The sequence below is a fragment of the Panthera tigris genome, chromosome D2, assembly GCF_018350195.1.
Source record: "Panthera tigris isolate Pti1 chromosome D2, P.tigris_Pti1_mat1.1, whole genome shotgun sequence".
In the NCBI taxonomy this organism is placed as follows: domain Eukaryota; kingdom Metazoa; phylum Chordata; class Mammalia; order Carnivora; family Felidae; genus Panthera; species Panthera tigris.
Genome location: NC_056670.1, coordinates 35,515,623 through 35,536,720, shown reverse-complemented (window position 1 = coordinate 35,536,720; position 21,098 = coordinate 35,515,623). Strand labels below are relative to the sequence as shown.

At 41.5% G+C, this 21,098-nt stretch overlaps 1 protein-coding gene across 6 annotated transcripts in view; it reads right to left on the bottom strand.

The window, feature by feature from the left end:
* The window catches only part of LRMDA (leucine rich melanocyte differentiation associated), a 1,033,894-nt gene that overhangs the window by 616,342 nt on the left and 396,454 nt on the right, over window positions 1–21,098 (bottom strand). The window contains exon 4 of one of the 6 annotated variants that reach the window (XM_042961205.1): window positions 14,936–14,998. The exons of the other annotated variants lie outside the window; for them this stretch is intronic. The gene's annotated coding sequence lies outside the window, so the exon portion shown is untranslated. The remainder of the gene's footprint in view (window positions 1–14,935; window positions 14,999–21,098) is intronic. 6 annotated transcript variants of the gene reach the window in all.

Below are 21,098 nucleotides of genomic sequence, written 5' to 3'. Positions count from 1 at the left end.
TCATTGCCCGCCCCCACCCCTGCCAAGGAAGGCTTTACAGCACAGAATTCCAAGTTCTTAGCCTGCCCCTGCAAGACCTTCCCCGCGCTGAGTCCAGGCTCCACTGCGCCCACTTCTCTTCAGGCATCATGTATCGCCACCAGGGTCCACTTGCTCCTCCCCATTAAGCCTTGCTCTTCCCCAGAAAGAAATGACCCTCTGCCTTTTCTCCAGAGGCTGAACCTCTTGTCCTTCCCCGAACTCCTCCATTACTAATTTGACTATGAAAGTGTCTACTGTTTTCTTTGCTAAACCAACAGCTCCAAAAAGGTAAAGATTCATTTATATATAGACTACACCTTGAAAAATTCCACCAAAATAATCATGGAAGAGTTTGGAGAGGCAGTAGTGGCCTCCTCACTGCCCTCCTCTTAACCAACAGGCTGGGGTAACCACCACTCTCCCAACCCTCTCTAAAACACATAAGGATGTTAAGTGAATCTGGATACAACATGCACGTCACCATTGTCCAAGGTGACTGGGGTGGTAGATGGTTGATACTGGCACGGCAAAGCTTCTAGGTACATGTGGAACTGATGTTGAATAAATGCTCAGAATTATACTCCCTGCCTACCTCCATATGCACACACAGGTATGGCACATGGCAGCCTTGGGCTCACGGAACTGAACTGGTAGAAAAAATTGAAGCCAAAATGTGAATGAAGTAGTTGTGTCTGCCCACTCACCACACTGAGTGGAGCAGAATGAACCTTCCATCATTTACCTTCTGTCATTACTACCTATATTTTACAAACCTCAGTTCACCAGGTGATTTTGATCATCTGACACTACTATTAAAAGTTTTGCCGGGGCACCTGGGTGGCTCAGTCAGTTGAGTGTCTGACTTTGGTCCAAGTCATGATCTCACAATTCATGGGTTCGAGCCCCTCATCAGGCTCTCCAGCTTGGAGCCTGGAGCCTGCTTCAGATTCTGTATCTCCCTCTCTCTCTGACCCTCCCCGACTCGCACTCTGTCCCTCTCTCACAAAAATAAAAATAAACATTAAAAAATTAAAAAAGTTTTGTCAACATTGTACGTCACAGTATTGAGGAAAAAAGCATTCAATTCTGATAACAAAATACCTAGGTCTGTTTGACATTTAACTCCACCTTTTATTAGCAGTGTGACCTTAGACAAATTGCTCAAACTTCTGGGCCTCAGTTACCTCAGCTGTAGAGTGGAGTCACTACTCCATGTTGGACCAAAATGACAGTTGCTTTGAGGATCATCTGACATAATAGAGAGGAGCATGCTTTGTCAATATAATTCATTTTTCCCTGACCAGTCTGCCCCATTTAAAAATCTTATCCCACATAGTGATGCAGGTGTCTAGATACCGTTTCCTCTTTTCTGACAGTGTTTGTAATGGAACTACATCAAACTGCTCTTCAGTTTTTCTGTCTTTCAGAGTCTAGGCCTGTGAGATCACTTCCATCCTTCTGGAATAGTTTTTCGAATGTGTAACATGCGATTGTCTCCTGTAATGCTTCTTGGCTATAAATGAACTTCAACTCCTTCTTTCCTCCTTCCTTTACTCAGTTATTTCATTCTTACTGATCGGTTCAATTTATCCACATTTTTCTCTTCATGCAAACACCTTTTAGTCTTAAGGAGGCTTATTGGGTGTAAGAGGATACAGCGAGCATGGGGATGAGAGAGAGGTCCAGTGAGGGCATATATGGGTCTCTACAATACTTCCATAAATGCTGCCAACTGGAAGGCAGAGAAACAACAAAGGGTTGCTTTGTTCTAAACACAAACATGCCGCTTGGTCATTCTGCCCCTTCCTTAGACCTACTGCCTCCCATCCACACACTAGATCTGGTGCTACAGGAGGACAGGAAAGTCGTGGTTAGTCACAATTTTGCCACAATTTTCTCCTCGCTGCTACTCCCTGCTTTTGACATAAGCTGGAAGACTGCCAGGGCTCAGAGAGAAAAACTCACCAAAATGATCATAAAGCCATTTAGGAAGATATGAGCATGATCAACACACTAAATAATAATTACTCACATTTGTATTCCCTGCCAATCTTCATATACAGCGTATAAATGTAACCTGCTCCAAGTGAATCACCTGGTTCTAAATGCCAGAGAGTCACAGTCCTAGGATTCTGACAAAGTAACCTACACATCTCATGCCACGGGCTTATAACAAAGACAATGCTGTGAATTGAAACCCCAGGAACAAAGCCAGTTGGAATTTTTAAACATTTACTCCAAACTTTTCATTATGGGTTATATTCTTCTCAAATATTTCATCATGACTTTTTCCTCTCTCTCTGGTTTAAATCTCAATCACTAAAAGGAATGATTCGACAGCAATAATGTAGAAACAAAAGGGGAGATTAAATACAAATTAAGCTTTCATTTGTACTGTTTTTCCAGACTGAATTAAAGTGATTGAGCTAACTTTGGTGTAAAGTAAATTTTACAGCTGTTGGAAATGATAGAATGTAAATTGGATTATACTATTTAAATATTTTACAAATAATTGAAATGGCATTCTTATAAGTTATGTTCAAATATTCACGTTCAAACACAGTAGATCATGCTGACTGGCTCCAGATATATATCTTTCCTTCTGCTTGATATTTCTTCCATTACCAAAATGAAACTCAAAAAAATTCACAGAGATAGGTCAGAGGGTACCCATTAAGATCGTGGGAATGAAAAGCCATGATGGTATAATTTAAGCTATTCAAATTAATTCATTCCAACAGATATTTATTGATCACAGAGTGCAGAGCAAGCTAATGGATACAAGGGAGAAGTAAAACCAGTCTTGCCCTGAAAGTGCTTACCATCTCCTACAAGGAAGGAACATAAACCAAATCAAATTATGCTACTTAAAGCAAAATAACACAAATGCATAACATACAGGAAGGCAGGGGGGAGGCATAACAGGGTGGGTTTGGAAAGACTTTATGAGAAAGATATTTAAGCTAGGTTTTGAAGGATAGATAGACTTTCCGCTAGATAAACAGTGTAAGAAGCATGTATGAAAAGCAAAAGAGGCATAAGTAGCCTCAATTCATGGGAATAAGAAAACATGGGACATGTCTGGAGATTAGAGAACAGAACAAATCAAAACGACCTAGGATGCCAAAAAAGTAGTGAGTCATTCACCAACATTCATTGATTATCCATGTTCCCATAAGCTCTGTGGGGAAATATAAAGAAAAATAAAGATCACTTCCCTCAAGGAATTTGCATTTTAGTGGATAAGACTTGTAAATAAATACCAAGTAGAAAGCAAAAAGGACCATACAGCGGTATAGATGCAGTGTTCTATAATTTTAGTGGATGGAAAGGTCACTGAGAAGCAATGAGGAGGAGAAGAACCTTGAAGGATCAACAAATGAGTATAAACACATTCATTCACTCACTCACTAAAAATATACATTTATATTTACTTTCCAACTATCTTGGATATTGAGCAAAATAATGGAAACAAAGATGAATAAGACACAGTCTCTGCCTTAAGGAACTCAGTCTGACTGCAGCAAAGGAAAAGGGTGAATAAGAGAATACTGGAAAGATAGGCTACTATCACAACTGGAGAGCTGAGGATTTCAGAGCACCAACAGTCTTATGTTGTGAAGGCTTGCGAAACCACTGAAGATGTCTGGCGGCAGCTTTTAGAAAAATGATCTTAGTTTGAATCCCTCTCAAAGCAGAACCTGATGAGCACATGGATGCAGGGGGTTTATTTGGGAGATGATCCCAGAGGGATCAGGGGAAGAGGAAAATCCAATGCTGGGGTACCTTATCAAGATCACTGCTCTTGGCAACAGGGCATGACCGAGCCTCCTCCAGTATGCCTAAAAAGCACATAGCAGCCCTCCCAGAATGGTCTGTGTGAAGGACAAGAGGCTGGGCACTTACTATCAGCTTTAGTTCCCCAGTGATTGAGGGCTGCCCCTGTGGGGGCCACTGGCTTCCTTGCATGTCCAAGCTGAGCTTAGCTTAGGCACAGAAGCTCATGGCTCCAGGGAAGGTCCTTAGGCGAAAAATGGAAAGACTCACATATTAACATGAGGTGAGAGACACAGTCAACAAGAGTCTGAGCTCACGTGGAACTGTGCACTATGGCCGTGACTGAAACCACAGTGGCTTGAGGAGTTGGGATGGGGGCCCCAAAAGTGTCTGCTAGAATCAAGCAGCAGCCTGCATGCAGGGGAGGATAGAAGGGAAAGTGCCAGGAGAAACAGTCATTGTCTAGCCTAGAAAAGAGAAAGATGATAGGGAACTGAATAAAGGAGGCGAGACTGGTGAGAAGGGATGGATACTGAAATCATCATCAAGGATTAAGCAACTGATGAACTGTGTGTAGCTAAGGAGATACATCATAGATAACTGAGGCTCTAAATACCCATGATGGCACCATGGAAAGGAGGTAAGTGAACGAGAGAACAGCTAAGAGAAGACGATGCCTAGGAGGAACACAGAAATACATGACTAGAGTTTTGGAGAGAGCGAACTGGAAATTGTCAGCAGAGAGATAATAGCTATAGTCACAGTTTTTCTAAAAAGACTATACGTAGGAAAGAGGAAAACAAACAAAGCTTAGAAACTAAAGAAACCTGTAAATTTAATGAATGGAAAGGGAAAACAGACAATGAGACAGAAAAGCAGAGGTCACAGCATCAACATAAACAGAAAACAGAATTTCAGGAATGAGAAACTGGTCAATAGGGTGAAAGAGGATGAAATTATAAAGAGCTAGAGCTGCCCACTGAACATCGTGACTGAGAAGTCACTGGAGGGCTTCAAAGGACACAGTACAGCAGAGAGGCAGGCTAACTCCAGGACCTGTTTGATAAAAGTTTAAGGAATAAGGGAGAGAGTCAGTTCTTTTCAATGGCGGCGGGGGCAGGGGGGTGTTCTCCACCTGAATCACATGATGTACTTTCTGTGACTATTTTCTCAATTCTCCCAAAGGCGGTACCTAACTAGCACCCTTCTAAATGCACAGAAGTGACTATCAGTGCCTTAGGACAGGGATCAGCAAGCTTTTACCATGAAGAGCCACGTGGTTCTTGCAACTACTCAACTCTGCTACCGTAGCACCAAAGCAGCCATCAACAATACCAAAATGAATGGCACAGCTGTGTGCCAACAAAGTTTTATTTATGGACACTTAAATTTGATTTCATGTATTTTTCATGTGTTAAGAATTATTCTTTTTAAAGTGTTTTCAACCTAAAAAGAAATAATAAAATAAAATGCTTTCCACCTTTAAAAAAATGAAAAACCATTCTTGGTCCATGAGCCCTACAAAAACCAATGCTGGGGCCAGATATTGCTTTTAGGTGATAGTGTGCCCCTACCTTAGGACCTTAGAGCTTAGTTATCACCTTAGTTATAACCTGCAGGTGATAGACGCTATTAGATGCTTCAAATAAATGAAGAAGAGAGAAGACAACAGCATGAGAGAGAATTAGGATCAAAAATTCGTTTTTGTGCTTGTTTTTAAGAGTCAAGATGGGGCGCCCAGGTGGCTCAAGTCCATTGAGTGTCCTTCATTTCGGCTCAGGTTGTGATCTCACGGTTCGTGAGATCGAGCCACGCTCTGTGGCTCTGTGTTATCAGCACAGAATCCCTTGGATTCTCTCTTTCCCTTTGCCCACCCCCCCCCACATCTCTTTCTCTCTCTCTCTCAACTTAAAAAAAAGAGTAGGGACAATACATGCATCGTGACAGGCGAATAGGAAACTATCTCTGGAGAGGGAAAATTGAAGCTAAATGGAAAATGGGGAAAACTGGCAGATCCCCATCCTAGATGAGGGAGAAGGGCACAGGATGAGGGGGTGAGCTGGGCAAAGGAGAGGCAGACAGCTTCCTCTGAGAGGGAAGGTGAGGCGGGAAAGGCAGGCTGGAACCAGATTACTGAGAACCTAAAATGCCAACCCAAAGAGTTCACACTTCATTAGGTGAGCAATGAGGAGCTACTGAAGGTGTTTAGGCCAAGGAGTACAGCCCAGGAATCAGTAATACACCGGGTCTCCCCACCGCAGACTGAATAAATAAGCCAACACTCTATACATATTTACATAATGGAGGTATGAGCAGAATAGAAGCTGAAAATATGTGATAACAGACTCTCATGCTCAACAACCTGCTCCACCAATGCATTCTGGGAAGGGAGGATAAGACAAGCTGATATACTTAAAAACAGCCAGTTTGATATATCCATATATAAACATGTTTTTACCCTCAAGAATTTGAATATGGGATATAGCAAGAGCCTATGACCTGGGCTTATAGAAGCTTGGGGTTCAAAGCTGGGGCGGGGGGGAGTTGGTGGGGAGTATAGTAACCAGGGCTACATTTCACTCCCATTGTCACTATTAACCATCTGCATGATACTAGAACAGGAAAATGAACGTCTGTGGGCCTCAGCTTCCTCAGGGTCAAATGGGAATTCGAATATTGTTTCATGTACTTCAAAGGTTTATAACAACGATCAAAAACACCTAGTGGACATTAAAATGCTTTAAATATATAACAGCCTACACAGATGGAATACTGTAGCTGGAGAAAAGTTGTGTGATGTCAACTGTCAGAGTCACTTCTCTAGACCGTCCCCTTATCACATATCTGAGTCTTTCTCCCACTGGGCAGTAGTAAATCACTTCAATGAAACTCAAAAAACATCCTGCTTAACTGACCTGCAACTTCCATCTTTTGATGGTATCTTCTTTTCTTAACAGATTTTGGAGAACAGGATACCTTTCCAGGGCTGTGGCTCTGGGGGTAGACTCAAGTCATTTACACAGGACAATATTGTGTGGGTTGAAGAGCCAAGGGGGGACTTCCTGGATAACGTGGCACTTCGGGTGGGCCTTGAAGGCTAGCGGGGATTGGATCCACAGAGAGGAGGCAAGGCTTTCTGAGCAGTGGCACAGGTCAGAGGGCACACAATTGTTTCATTTAGGGCGAGCACCTGGAGGCACTGGGAGCAAAAGCCAAAAAGCCACTAGGCAAGGCTCAGAAATACCCAGCCAACATCAGAGTCCAAGTTAATGAGAAATATTATCTTCCTTGTAGAGTTCAAATTCTGATTCTGTTTTTGCAGCTGAAATACAGGACATATAATCCTTTAATATGAACAATAATCATAGTTACTGAAAAGAACCGACAGTGGTGAGGCAGTGAGAATAACACCAAAGGCTTACATTCATATTTATTGTTTATTAAAATCTCTCATTTCTCTTAACTCTTTGGTCTATATGATAGTCATGTCAGGTAAGTAAGGCAAAGATAACTTTGCCTGTTGCATTAAAAGGAAAAAAAGAAAACCAGGGCCTAGAGAGGTTAAGTGACCAACGTGAGGTTACACGGCTAGTAACTGATAAGGGAGGACTGGTGTGGGAAACTGGGTTGCCTGCTTCAGAGCCCTGTCATGTTTTTTTATCCATACCTATTACAGATTTTCCCTGTTATCCAAAAGTATAGCATTCCTATGAACACTTTCATAAACGAAAATGGTACAGCACAATTACTATTAACTTATATGGAAAGATTTCCCAGACCCGAGAAACAACCACTCAGGTTTTCCTGGTACCTTTTGACACTTCTTGCTAATGGATGCACATGATAAATCCAAATAAAGGAGAGACGCTTACAACACAGCTCAAAGCTAGGGAGGCTGCAGGCTGAGATGCTGAGTATAGTCTGGGGCAAGGAGCTTGGCTGTGCCTCTCTTACTGCAAGAGGTATGTGCTGCCTCCACAGGCTCACCGCAGAACTGCTGAATGATGTTTTCACCTTTTGCCTTTCTTCATAAAGGTGAAAATCTTCTTTGGATTTCTTTCCATTAGCAGAAACTGATGCTAACAAAGGTCTTGTGTAAAAGCGAAGTGGTATATAATGCAAGGTTTGGAAAAGCAGGGGATATGTGGTAATCACTTGGTTCAATACGGCCATGGGTTTAATCTTCAGGTTGGCAATGTCCTCCTGCCAAAAGGAACAGCCACCAACTTTGTGCACTGGCAAAGGGAACGTAGGAGGACAGACCAAAATCTTAAGTCAGAGGGGGACAAACCATGGTCCAGGGCCAACTCCTGCCCACTACCTGTTTTTGTACAGCTTGGTTTTTATATTTTTAAATGCTGGCAGGGGGAGGAGGGGGGGTGAGGGAAGCTAAATAATAATGACATGGGAAATTACACGAGATTCAACTTTCAGGGTCCACAATGACACTGAACAGAGACAAAGCCACTCATTTATGAACAGACTTGTCGGTTTCTGTGTTGAGTAGTTACAACAGAGACTGTAAGGCCTGCAAAGCAAAACATGTTTACTATGGCTGTATGGATCTTTCCAGAAGAAGTTTGCCGACTGCTGTTCTGTCATAGGTCTGAAGCTACAGTAAGGATAAAACAAGGAGGATTGCAGGAGACAATAGAACCAAAAGTTCCAAGTTCCCAGTTATTACACGTCTCACTTGTGAAAACAGGGTTTTGAGGGGGAAATTCTCTAACTGCTGGTACCTCCCCACTGGGTGTTGTTGGGGTTCATGTGACAGTTTTATGACTAAAGCTGCTTCTGACAGTCCCTTTAATTTCTCTTACCCATCCCCCTCCATGTTCACATGGATAGAGCCTCGTTGCTACTTGCAATGAAGATGCTCTGGTGTCAGCTCTAAAATCAGTATCTCACTTCCTCAGACAAGTGGATATTTATTGACAGGGTGTGGGATGGAGAAAGAAAGGAGAGAGACTGCCTGTCCAGAAGGCAGTAACCTTGGAGGAGATGCAATGTCGCCAGCCCTAAACCATCATTCTCACAGATGTACAGCATATTATTTAAAGGGAAACAAATATCAGCCACTGAATGTCACGGCAAGGACACATCTCCTGCCTCTTAACTAAACTTATCAGAGCTGCAGTTTAATATGGTTCCTTTTTCATCCTCCCCTCAAATTCATCTTCCAGGGCAGCTCTTGACACCACCAGCAAACAGTCAAGACGAAGATTTAGTGACGTTTGCTTCAAACAGATCTAGATTTATTGACATGTGGGGCTGGCTTTCTTTCTCGGGAGCTGCAGTACACAGGATTAATTTTAACTGTTCCCGAATGTTCGGCGCTGCTTTGCAAATACCCAAATGTCTGACTGCTCTCTCGTTTCGTGGGGGAGGTCAGTTTTTACCAGGAGCAGGACTCTCATTGGTGGCCTGAGCTTTCTCTAATCACACTGACCATTGTCTTTTTTTAATAAGAGGGAGGAACCTCAGCAAACTTCCTGCCAGAACCCCTTCCCTGTCCACATCTTTTAAGCTACCTTTGTCTCTCTCTGAAATCTGTAAAGAATCTGCCAAACCAGCAAGCAAACTCAGTTGCTACAAAACCTTTGCATCTTGTTGTTTTAAATCTCCCTATTTACCTACTGACACTTCGGGCCTGAAGCAGGAGGCAGGCTGCTGCAAGCCAGTCCCCTTACAAGCTGGCTGTGTGTTTTCTGAGCCTCGGGCCACAACGTCAAGCTTTGCCCACATGCCACAAACCCACTCTGTGAGCTCACTTTCTGTGCCACAGTGCTGTGCTGCATAGGGCAGAGGCAGCTAGCTCTGCCAGAGATGCCCACTGGCTGCAGGAAAGCCCGGGGTCTGTCTCCAGACTTTGCCCGCTGGCCTTTTCCTGCCCAGGCCACATTCGCACCAGGATGCAGCAGAAACACAAGAATGAGTGCCGTGTGGGCGCTTGCAAGCACAGTCAAGAGGGGCAAAAGCTGAAGAGGAGAAGAGAAGAAATAAAATTTCCGTCAATCCTCTCCTAACACGAGACTGAAGAACAAATTTGCCGAGCTCCGTTAAAAGATTAACTGCTAAATGAAAAGGAGCTACTAAATGTAAATTTAAAAGTCCAAAAACACCCAAGAGGCATAACTATAATTATTGCTGAGGGAAGCTCTTTAAGACTAAAAATACATTTCCATTAACAATCAAAATTAGTTTTCATTGCTTTTTTTTTCCTGAGCTTTCAGTGAATAACCTTTGATGGTAGTACATGATAATGATTCATTAGAAAAAGTGGATTTGTATTTCAGAAGTATGCACCAAAAAAAAAAAAAAATTAGCCAAGAGATTGTTCCCCCATATAAGTCAAATGGCAGAAGAAGGGAACATTTTTAGGATGAATAATGGCTCTCTATAAAAGCTAATCCAGACAGCAGGTACCCACTTTGACTATCCTTGGCTAACAGAGCTGACAAACACATTTCACCCAAACCTTCAATGACTTAGAAGTGGTGGTGTGGTAGAACATCTTTTCTTCAAGCCCTGGTATGAAGGGATGGGCAAAAGACATCACATTGTCTCAAAATTACCACAGCATTAAAACATTGTTAAAGGAGCATCTAAAACGATGTGTAATGAACAGGTAATTCATAATTATTTTTTCTACATTTTTATTGAGATCTATTTGCAGAGTGAAATGCATAGACCTCAAATGTACAATTCAATCCGTTTTGACAAAATGTATGCACCTAAGTTTAACTACCTGAATCATGACCTAGGACGTTTCTAATTTCCACATCTCTCCAAATTATCTCAGGCTCTCCAAGAAACAACTACTTCTCTGATTTTATCACCCCAGATTAGTTCTAGAATGTCATGTAAATGAAATCAGAGAGTAAATACTTATTTGTGCGTGACTTATTTTGCTCAGCTTAATATTTTTGAGATTTAATTTTGATTAATTTTTTTTCTTAAAACTTAGCTAACAACATATCAGAGGCCAAGTGATCGGGGCGATAATTTGACAAGCAAAACCATTTTCAGAAAGAGGTAAAAGGGGAAAAAAAACACCCAGGTTTTCCTAGAGGTGTGTTAAGCCAAGGGACAAACTGGAGATTTTTCTTTAAATGTTGTAAATCATCCTGAAAGGCCCTGGAAATCCTGCGATAATCTCTAATTCACTCACCTATCCCAGGGAGGTGTGATGTAATGGTGAAGTGTACATAACTCATAACTCTAAACCTAATTATGATGAGTGGCCTCGAAATCTGATTAAAAACCATTAGGTCTAAAAAGCGTCAAAACAAAAATGAATATATAGAAAGGATAAACTGCTCTGCTAGATGGATTATTTTTTGAAACTCAGAAGCAAGATGATAAAAGTAAATTATTTCCAAGAATCACTGCCAAATTGGCAGGTATAAAATGTAAATGCTGAGTTGCTGGTTGGCAGGGCAGCGTGCATGGCCTACATGAAACGGTGGGGACAGATACACAACCTTGTACCCAACAAATAAATAATAAAGAAATGACACGGACAAGACTAATGTTTTTTCTAAGGATATGGCCCAATTGTAGCACAGGACTTGAATAAGGGGTAAAACTCATTGGAACCAAGGTCCCAGGGGGCCTGCGGTCCTCTAGGACCCCAGCTCTCAGCAGGAGGTGGGACTCCCACCCAGAGCATCAGGAGGTCAGAGGTGAGTCTTCACCATGTCTTCCATGTTCAGAAAGCACATCCTGCTTCTGTCAGAGCCTTTTCACATCTGTTACAGCATCTCATCTCTGTAAACCTTTGTGAGGTTGCATTACCAGTACTCCCCCCTAAAGTATACATTAGCACTCCAGAGTATCTGAAGTTATGTGACTAACATCACTTCATCAGATTCTCAATATAACTCTATAAAGCAGGTAGGGACTTTGCCCCTCTTCATAAATTAAGTCTTTTGCCCACATAATAAGGCTAGTCAGTGGCATACTTGGGGCTATAGAATGTCTTTGACTTTAATCCAGTGACCACATCAGTATAATATCATCATGCTCTCGACAGGTATATAAACCCAAATGACAGATGAGAAGGGTGAGGCAAAGTGGCAAAGCAAAAAGAATCCTTCAACACTAGCTTACAGCCGAGATGAAAACACCTTTTAAGATAACATATGGGAAAAAATAGACTTTTCAGCACCAACTTTTAGACCTCGAGGCATCCTTCTCTTTCCTGGCTAGGGCACACCTTCTAAGTGTCCTTGCCCTGCTAGACCAAAATGGAAGTCAGAGCTCCCACCTGAGAGTCACCTGGCCTTCCCAGTATACTACCCCACCACCTACTCTTTGGAGTTCCAGTGATTAGCATTAAATAAGCAAATTCTCTATCTAAAGTTCATTCTAAGCGTTTTGCCAATGTTAGTCTTTTAATTCTCACAACAATCTTAGAGCAAAGTACTAATATCATTCTCATTTTACAGGTGCCAAAATGGAAGCACAGAGAGGTAAATACTTTGAACGAGGCCACATAGTAGTAAGAAGCACAGCTGAGATCTGAACCCCAGCAGTCTGGCTCCAAAAGCCACACTCTTCACCAAAGAACTGTAAGGAAAATACCAGTCCATGCAACACTGGATCATTCCCAACTTCTCCACTCCAAAGGGTATGGGTGACAAGAATGCTGCTAAAATATAGATACAGTATATATTTTTTATTTCTGAGAGTGGGCTTATATTTATATGTGCAAACAGATTAAATAAATCATGATTACAACAGTAAACATGTAAATTCTGATCAATAACTACTTGCCTTCCCCTCCCCCCAACGCTAACAGCTGCAATAAAGCTTTAACTGTAAAGCGATGCACAACCAGCCATAAAAGTATGTAAAATAAATGAGGATAACATAATGAGGGAATCCAACATTCATCTCATAAATATAACATAACGACCACAACTAAAATGTCAGAGAATCTAATAAATCAATATGGTAGGACAGAGCTATCTTTATGTTCAGAATACATAAAAAATATATTTACATGCAGGGTGTTTTCCTTTTTTTTTTTATAAGCCAGGACCAAACAAAAAGAATTATAAGAAATTTAACTCTTCGTTTACCCAGATGTTCTGGTTTGACAGTATTTTCAACACTCCATTGGGTTGTCCCACATGAGTGCATGGTAAGAAATGGGCCCTACTGTAAATTTGGACAGAAGGTCTTAGATACCACACTTGTGTGCAAATGGCACTGGAAGGGAAGCAGGGAGGAAAACATCCTGAGGGTACTTTGAAAGGATCAATTACAGGCCCTGGTTTATAATACTTCTGATCATGATGGTTTCTGGAACTTCCAGCTCATTTTATTAGCGCCAACAAACCCTGGGAGGTTTAGTTATTTCCCTGTTAATGCACTAGCGATTGATGTGGATAAATCCCATAAATACTAATGAGGGTGACACAAGTAAATCTCCTCTGAATTAATGAGAAGAGAGTCTCCTGTACTGACCAACATGCCGCCTAATGACTTGAAATGATGGATTTATAAATTCTTCCAGGTTCCCCCATGGACTCAAGCTGCAGAAATAAATATCCTTACCTAGCCACCTCCTCCCATGGGCCCTGATCTAGGAAACCTGATGGGAAGGGAAAAGGCCTCACTGGGAAAGGGACAATTCCTTCTTCCACCATCTTTTCTGTACAGAACTGGACAGACCCCAAATGCAACATCTCACCTCAAGGGAGGAGGAAATCAAGGAGCTAAATAAGAGTTAAGTGTCTTCTGATAAAATAGGCTGAACCAAAGTCTAAAAACGCCAACTCCTCAGATAAGAAAACCCAGTTAACGCTCATCCATTAAACCAAGCTTAGTGTAGGTGCATGTGTTTCAACACTGCGTTTCACTTATCTATTGCTATACAACAAACATACTAGATTTAAGCAAGTTAATTTGCCCGTAACTCTGTGGGTTAATAAGGGCTCCCCCGGGGTAGTTCTACTGATCTCACTTTAAGTCCTTCATGCGTTCACTGTCAGATGGTGGCAGCAGACGGAATGTCCAAGATGACTTCATTCGCATGTCAGGAATGTGGGCCAATGACTGGGGGCTATGACATCTCTCTCTCTCTCTCTACATGTCTAGCTTGAGCTTCTTTACCTGGCAGGTGGATTCTGTGAGCAAGCATTCCAAGGAGACCAGCCCAACCACTTCATAAGTTTCTGCTTACATTGGCCAAGTTCAGAGCCAGTGTGGATGGGAAGTACACAGAGGTGTGAATACTGGGAGGTGTAGTTTATTTGGGGTCACCAAAGTAATAGTTCAACACAACTAGCATTATTTTCCCCCAGAGGGGAAAAATACTGGTGCCATTATAATGACAAGCCCTATTATTGTTTTTTTTATTCATTTTCTAGTCTTCCACTTTAATATTCAATAACCTAGTATTCCAATTATTGCTTAAGTCCTGGCGGTTTGGATTCCATATGAAAGCTGGGCAAAGCACGGCAAGAAAGAGAGAGGCACTCCGCAATTTATAGACAAATAAAGATCAAACTCCCATTTTTTAAAACTAAAACTTCACATGGCCACTGGTAACACAAGGGAACATGCCACAAGCCCCACTCTGGTCCTTGATTCCTTAGCACAAGAACTCCATATAGCACTCATTCTGCCTTTTATTCACACTTAAAAGACTGTCTGAACCCTCTTAAAAGACCAACACTATACCTTTTTTCACTCAAGTGGGTAAAGACTTAAGGGCCCCCATAAATCTTGCTCCAACAATTCTCCCCCGAGGATATCCTATTAATATGACCCTCTTTCACTGCAATAACCCCATGGGCTTGGTTAATATTTGCCAATTCCAGTCCACCTGTTGGGATTCATCAGCAATAAATAATTTGTGTGGCATTTTCAATTTTATCAGAGCACATCCCATGTGATGCTCGGAACAGCTCTCTGAGGTAGGTGAGACAAAGATTTATTATCTTCATTGGACCAAAATGAAAACAAAGCCTGTACCCATTAGTATGTAGTGCTAGTTTTTGTAGTGTTGTGTAGTTAGCAAATGTTCCCTTGTACATTGTTTGTATCAAGATTCCATAAAATCATCCTGAGAGGTAGACAATAATATCCTTACTAACTGAGGAGATAGAGAAGTTAAACACTTTACCTTAAATCCCCACAGTAAGTGTCAGGGCACAAGTCATCCACTCAGTCCAACTTCTTCCCCAGCCTGTAAGAGGAAGGGTGAGTGATCTATGGCCAAAGAGCATGTGGGAAAATTAAAATTAGAACTTGTATGACCTGATGGGCATCCCTCTGCCAAAACTCACACTGATTCTTACGCCTCAGTTAAAATCTGTGAGAACTCTCCCAATATTAGTGATAAGATGGGCCACACAACAGTGAGTTTTTTTTAATGTTTATTTACATATTTATTTTGAGACAGAGAAAGCATGCACACATAAACAGGGGAGGAACAGAAAGAGAGAGAGAGAGAGAGAGAGAGAGAGAGAGAGAGAGAGAGAGAGAGAGAATCCTAAGCAGGCCCCATGCTAACAGCACAGCACTCCAATTCACAAACTGTGAGATCATGATATAAACCAAAATCAAGAATCAGACACTTAACTTACTGAGCCACACAAGTACCCCACAGTGACCTTTGAAAGAATATTTAAGAATACCATAATGATCTAGCTTTCCAAGAACACGGGAACCTAACATAGTCTGCAGGCTTTAGAGAACACATTATGGTTGACAACGAGGTTTCACAAGGTGGCCTCTCAGGCTTGCAAGGTTATTCAAACACTGCTTAGGTTATATACTATTTGTTTTAACATTTCCAATAGCAAAGCAAATAGACAAATAGATCAGTGAATAGAATAGACAGTCTAATTAGAAATTTTGTATGTGATAAAAATAGTGGTTCAAAATGGTTAGCAAATGGCCTAAAAAACAAATGGATTGGGGATATATATCCGTAATTTTTTATCTCAACATGAAAGCATTCACACACAAAGAAGTCCAGTGGATCAAGACCTAAAAAGCAAAATTAAAGCAGAGTTTTAGAAAAAACACAGGAGAAAATGTTTATAGCCTAAGGATGAGACTCCTGGTCAGACCCAAGACACATATAGCATATAAAGAAAAGAGTTGTTAATTTGACGTCGTAATTAAAAACCTGTATGTAATTTTAAAAAGCACCATAAATTTGAAAGACAATAGAATGGAAGAAAATATTTGCAATATATGAGAGACTGAGGCCAAGAATGCCTGAATATATAAAGACTTACTAGAAATCATTAAGTAAAAGTCACACAAGGCAATAGAAAAAAATGGGCAAATGATATACACAGGCAATTCAAAATAGAAAAAAACATAATAAATACATGAAATGATTCTTGAACTTGGCAGGAAAGTGAAACATTTTAAATGGCAGGAGAATATGCCAATAGATTGCAATAATTTTCAAAGTGTGCTAATACCAAATGCTGGCAGGAGAATGGATCAAATGATATTCTTTCCACACATCACTGGTAACAACGAATATTGATAAAATCATTGTGGAGAACAATTTTACAGCATGCATTACAATTTAAAATATGCATACACCATGAATTAAGCAAGTTCACATCTTAAAATATACCCAAGAGAAACACTTGCACATGGACACAAAAGCCCATAACAAAGACATTTACTGATGTGACAAGGAGGAATTACTAACAACCAACATGTCTATCAAAAAACTAATGGCCAAATAAACTGGGCATATCCATACTATGGAATATTGCACTCAAATTGAAAAGCCCAAGTATTGTATGTCTATAGGTACTGACATGGAAAGTTATCAGAGACATACCACTGAGTGAAAACAGCAAGCAGCTGAACTTACACAGTACCATAAATTCTTTAGTATTTGTATATATAAATCTATGTGTATGAGTGTTTAAGTTCACAGAAAGAAGATAAGCAAACATAGCCAACTTCTAATATGGTTGGCTCTAAAAAAGAGCGGAGGTGAGGGTGGGGGCAGCTAAAGTGGACAGAGCCTGAGCAGTTAGGAGTATGGAGAGTAGTGTACTTGTGTAATTAAAATTTCATTTTCAATAAATAAAAAGACATGGCAGAACAACCTTCCCCCAGAAAATTCTCCAAAGTGCTCACGGTCTCTTCTGAAATTTATAAAAAAGAAAGGAAAAGAAGGGAGAAGGGAGAGGAGGGGGGGGAAGAGGAGAGGGGAGAGGAGAAGGGAGAAGAGGAGAGGGGGAGGGGGAGGGGGAGGGGGAGGGGGAGGGGAAGGGGAAGGGGAAGGAGGAGAGGAGAGGAGAGGAGAGGAGAGGAGAGGAGAGGGAAAAGAAAAGAAAAGAAAAGAAAAGAAAAGAAAAGAAAAGAAAAGAAAAGAAAAGAAAAGAAAAGAAAAGAAAAGAAAAGAAAAGAAAAGAAAAGAGAGGTTATAATGGGGGGAGGTGAGAAGCAAAACACTATTCTAGTTTGGGTAGAGAGGCTTATGCGTTGTCAGACAGCACTGTGGCATTAGAAGGAAGGTTTCCACAGGTATCAAAAGAATATATGGACCGGCATTGGTATGTTTCATCTTCTCTTATGAAGAGCTCCTGAAAGGCATGAGCTTTTTTCACCTGGCCCAGTGTGAGCTACACACTGCCATTTACTGAAGTAAGGCAAGGTCCACATTTGATGCCTGCCTCTGTGGAGTGGACAGAGGGGCTAGGGTACTGTTAGTGGGTAGTCACAGGGGCCTCAGACTGTGTGTCCCTCACCACCCCCCCTCCAAAAGAAAGGAGTCGCACAGAGCCAGTCACAGCAGACAGCCAGGCCTGGCCACGGGCACTCAATAACCTTCTTCTACAGACTTTGAGCCATAGAGACTGGGAATCCTGAGAAAAATAAACCTCTTTTTGCTCTAATTAAAAACGTGAAAGGGAATAATAATCTCCATAAAGCCACACAGATTGCTTTTAAAAAATGCCAATTCCTCTTGGGCCAGCTAAACAGAGTTGTGTGTGCCCTCCTGCAACTTCACAGAGAAAGAACAAGGTATGAGTGAGTATTGCTTTAAAGACTTGTGAATCTTATGATGTGGAATGGTATCGCTTTGTATGGTCATTTTACCCCTGGGCTAGTGTTCAGGTTGTGTGGTTACCTTAGCTCCATATAAACAAGAAAAATATGATTTCTCACGTGTGCCCAGCACTCTGCAGCACTCCTTTACATTTATGACCCAATTTAATTCTTCCTCCAATCTTTTTATTCCCATTTCACAGATAAAGAGACAGAGGCTTCAAGAACAAAGCATTATTTTCACCATCATATTAACATTTGAAAGGCAAAGCCATTTATTGCATCTTCTGTCAGCATCCTGCTCCTTTTGCTAGATGCTAAATCAATCCTTTGTTTGACTGAAGAGCAAATTCAGCGTCTCTCTCATATGTGACTATCTTTTTGCCTCTCTTTTTATGGGGCATTCCAAGAGCCTTTGGGGAGAAGATCTTTCCTCGCATTTTTTTCCACACTAAAGTGGCAGGGGGAATATTTTCTTTCTCTTTGTTACACCGGGCTGATGCTGACTTAACTGTTTGCATCAATGTCAAAGATGGGTTCAGAAACATGGCAAAGCCTCTGCCCCTTCACCAGGTTTCTTGGCTTGTAACTGTTTAGCTTCTACCTATCTACCCAGAAATTAGCTAGGTTCATTACATATTTTATTTCATCTTCAGCACAAACCTGTGAGGGATGCACAATGACCCTCATTTTATAGATATAGAAACATAGGCTCAGTGAAGTTAACTTGCCCAAGGTCATATGCTAGGGAATAACTTCAAAGTCTGCATATTTCCAAAGCCTTGGCTATATCTCAATATGTCACTGTCTCTGTGGCACTGGGGCAACAAACATAAACATTCCTTTCAAGTATTACATAGAGGGTGATCATCTAAATCTGGATAGTTCTGAGAGTGAAAGGCGGGGGGAAAGAGTGCAATTAATAATTACACCAGGAAAAACAGGCATAAATTGAGACTATCCAAGGGAAATCAGGACATCAGGACATATGGTCACCCTGATTATGCACCACACAAGGGAACATCACCCAAGAAAAAAAACGAATGTTCTAAAACCCATAAACCGTGAGTGATAAATGTTTCATTCCAGGAGGACACAGTTGTGCAGATGGTCAGGACCTAGCTTAACCTCTACAAACCTCAGAAACAGAAGGAAATCTAACAAATACTAGAGCACCTAACTCAGAGGGGCTCCTCTCCCACCCTTACTGCATTTCCAACAACCAACAAATCTTTATTGCTTGCCTGCATCATATAACAATAATACTAAAAGTGAAGCCAGGCAAAAACAGGACCAACAAAAACATACATGACATCCACTGTAGGGGAGGAGTCACCACAGAGGTCTTGCTTTGTCCTGGAGCACATAACACTGGCCAGGGCTTCATAGATTTCCAGAAGCAGTTCAGGAAAACCAAAAGCTGTTTTCTTCCCTGACCCCTCTCTTCCATAGCAAGAAGAATCATACGATTACAGGTAGGACAGGGGATTAGTACATCTTCTCATCCCTACGGTATGGAATAGTCCATAGAATCCCTGTGAAATTACAGACTTGGTTGCTTTCAAGGACACAACCCAGAAAATCTATATATTCAGTATTCAATATCCTAGGGAGTAATTGCTCCTTCCTGTTTTATAACATAATGTTCAACTCTGTATTGTTTATTCTCAAACTGGGTTATTTAGATTCATAAATCATCTAGCAGCAACTAACCCCAACATCAGAACCTACTCACACATGAAAATGTACAGCATTACACTTTTTTTTTAATGTTTATTTATCTTTGAGAGAGAGAGAGAGAGAGAGAGAGAGAGAGAGACAGAGCACAAGCAGGGGAGGGGCAGAGAGAGGGAGACACAGAATGCAAAGCAGGCTCCAGGCTCTGAGCTGTCAGCACAGATCCCAATGCAGGGCTCAAACCCATAAACTGCGAGATCATGACCTGAGCCCAAGTCAGGTGCTCAACCGACTGAGCTAACCAGGCACCTTGCACAGCACTCATTTTAATACTAGGGTTTTTTTTTTAGCTATATGGGCACGTGTATGCACACACACATGCACGTGTGCACACTCACACACATGCACACTTTGTGTGGATGGTTCGGAACAGGGAAGGACACCCAAATTATCACCAAAGAAGAGGATGTGCTTCCTACAATCCAGGAGATAATTTTTATCTTCCTAGGCTAGTCTTTACATTTATTATACAGGCTACCAGGGGAATCTGGCTGGGCTGCAGCAAATGTTAAGAAATTTTTAAAAAGGAAAAAAGAATCCTTTTAAAACTTTTCCCCACTCTATCCCCATCTGTGGAGTCCATACTAAACTTCCAGTCCCTGTATACCTGACTAGTACCCAGAGGTCCCAAGAACTACCCCCCACTGCTGTCTGTCCTCACTCCCATAAAATTGCCATCTGTCTCTCCACAGAGGCCAACAAAAATCATACACACTCAATGGAAAGCAGAGAATTTCCTTGTGAGCTCTGTCCAGATTTACTAACGACTCAGGGTCACATGTCAAAGCTGGACCAAATTTCTGCAACTACCTCCAGGAGAGTATTTTTATTTTTTTTAAATCAGTAGTCTCAACTTCAGAACCTCAGATATGACAGGGAGCAGTCCAAAATAAAACTAATTTACAACATTTCCTACCATGCAATTAACCTCTTTTCCACAGAATGTTGCTTTTTTAAATGTCTGTTGCAAAACAGGCTCCTAAATGAATGTAATTTCCCACCCACCTTTTAGCAAAAATTATGTGTCATTTCGCAACTAATATATGCAGATTACAACAACTCTTGAAAATGAGCTTGAGAAGAAGTTTTCCATCTCTGTTTTCTCCCCAGTTTTTAAAATCTTGGTTTTCAGTGAAATCAAGTGAAGTTTGGCTTCTCAGGCCTGGATGGAAGTGGAGTTGAGACCAGAGGATGAAATGGCCTGGGGCCTACAACCAGCTTTCTGGATCCCACCAAAGAAAACCACTCCAACAATGCCTGGTCCTGATGGGGGTCTGAGCCATAAAATAAGGACCTTGGGGATATCTTTTCTAAGGAAAGGGGTGGATCCTTGCCCTCTCCATTTTGGCCCTTCCTAAGGCCACATTCATGGATCTCAATGGAAGGGGACCTTCTTTGCTTCCCAAAGCCATGCTACAAAGGTGGATTACTTAAGAAACAATTAGGTGCGTACACAAAGCAATTTGCAGGCAGCCGCACTCCTTCAGCTTTCTAAGTGAAGGGCCTTTCAAGGCTGA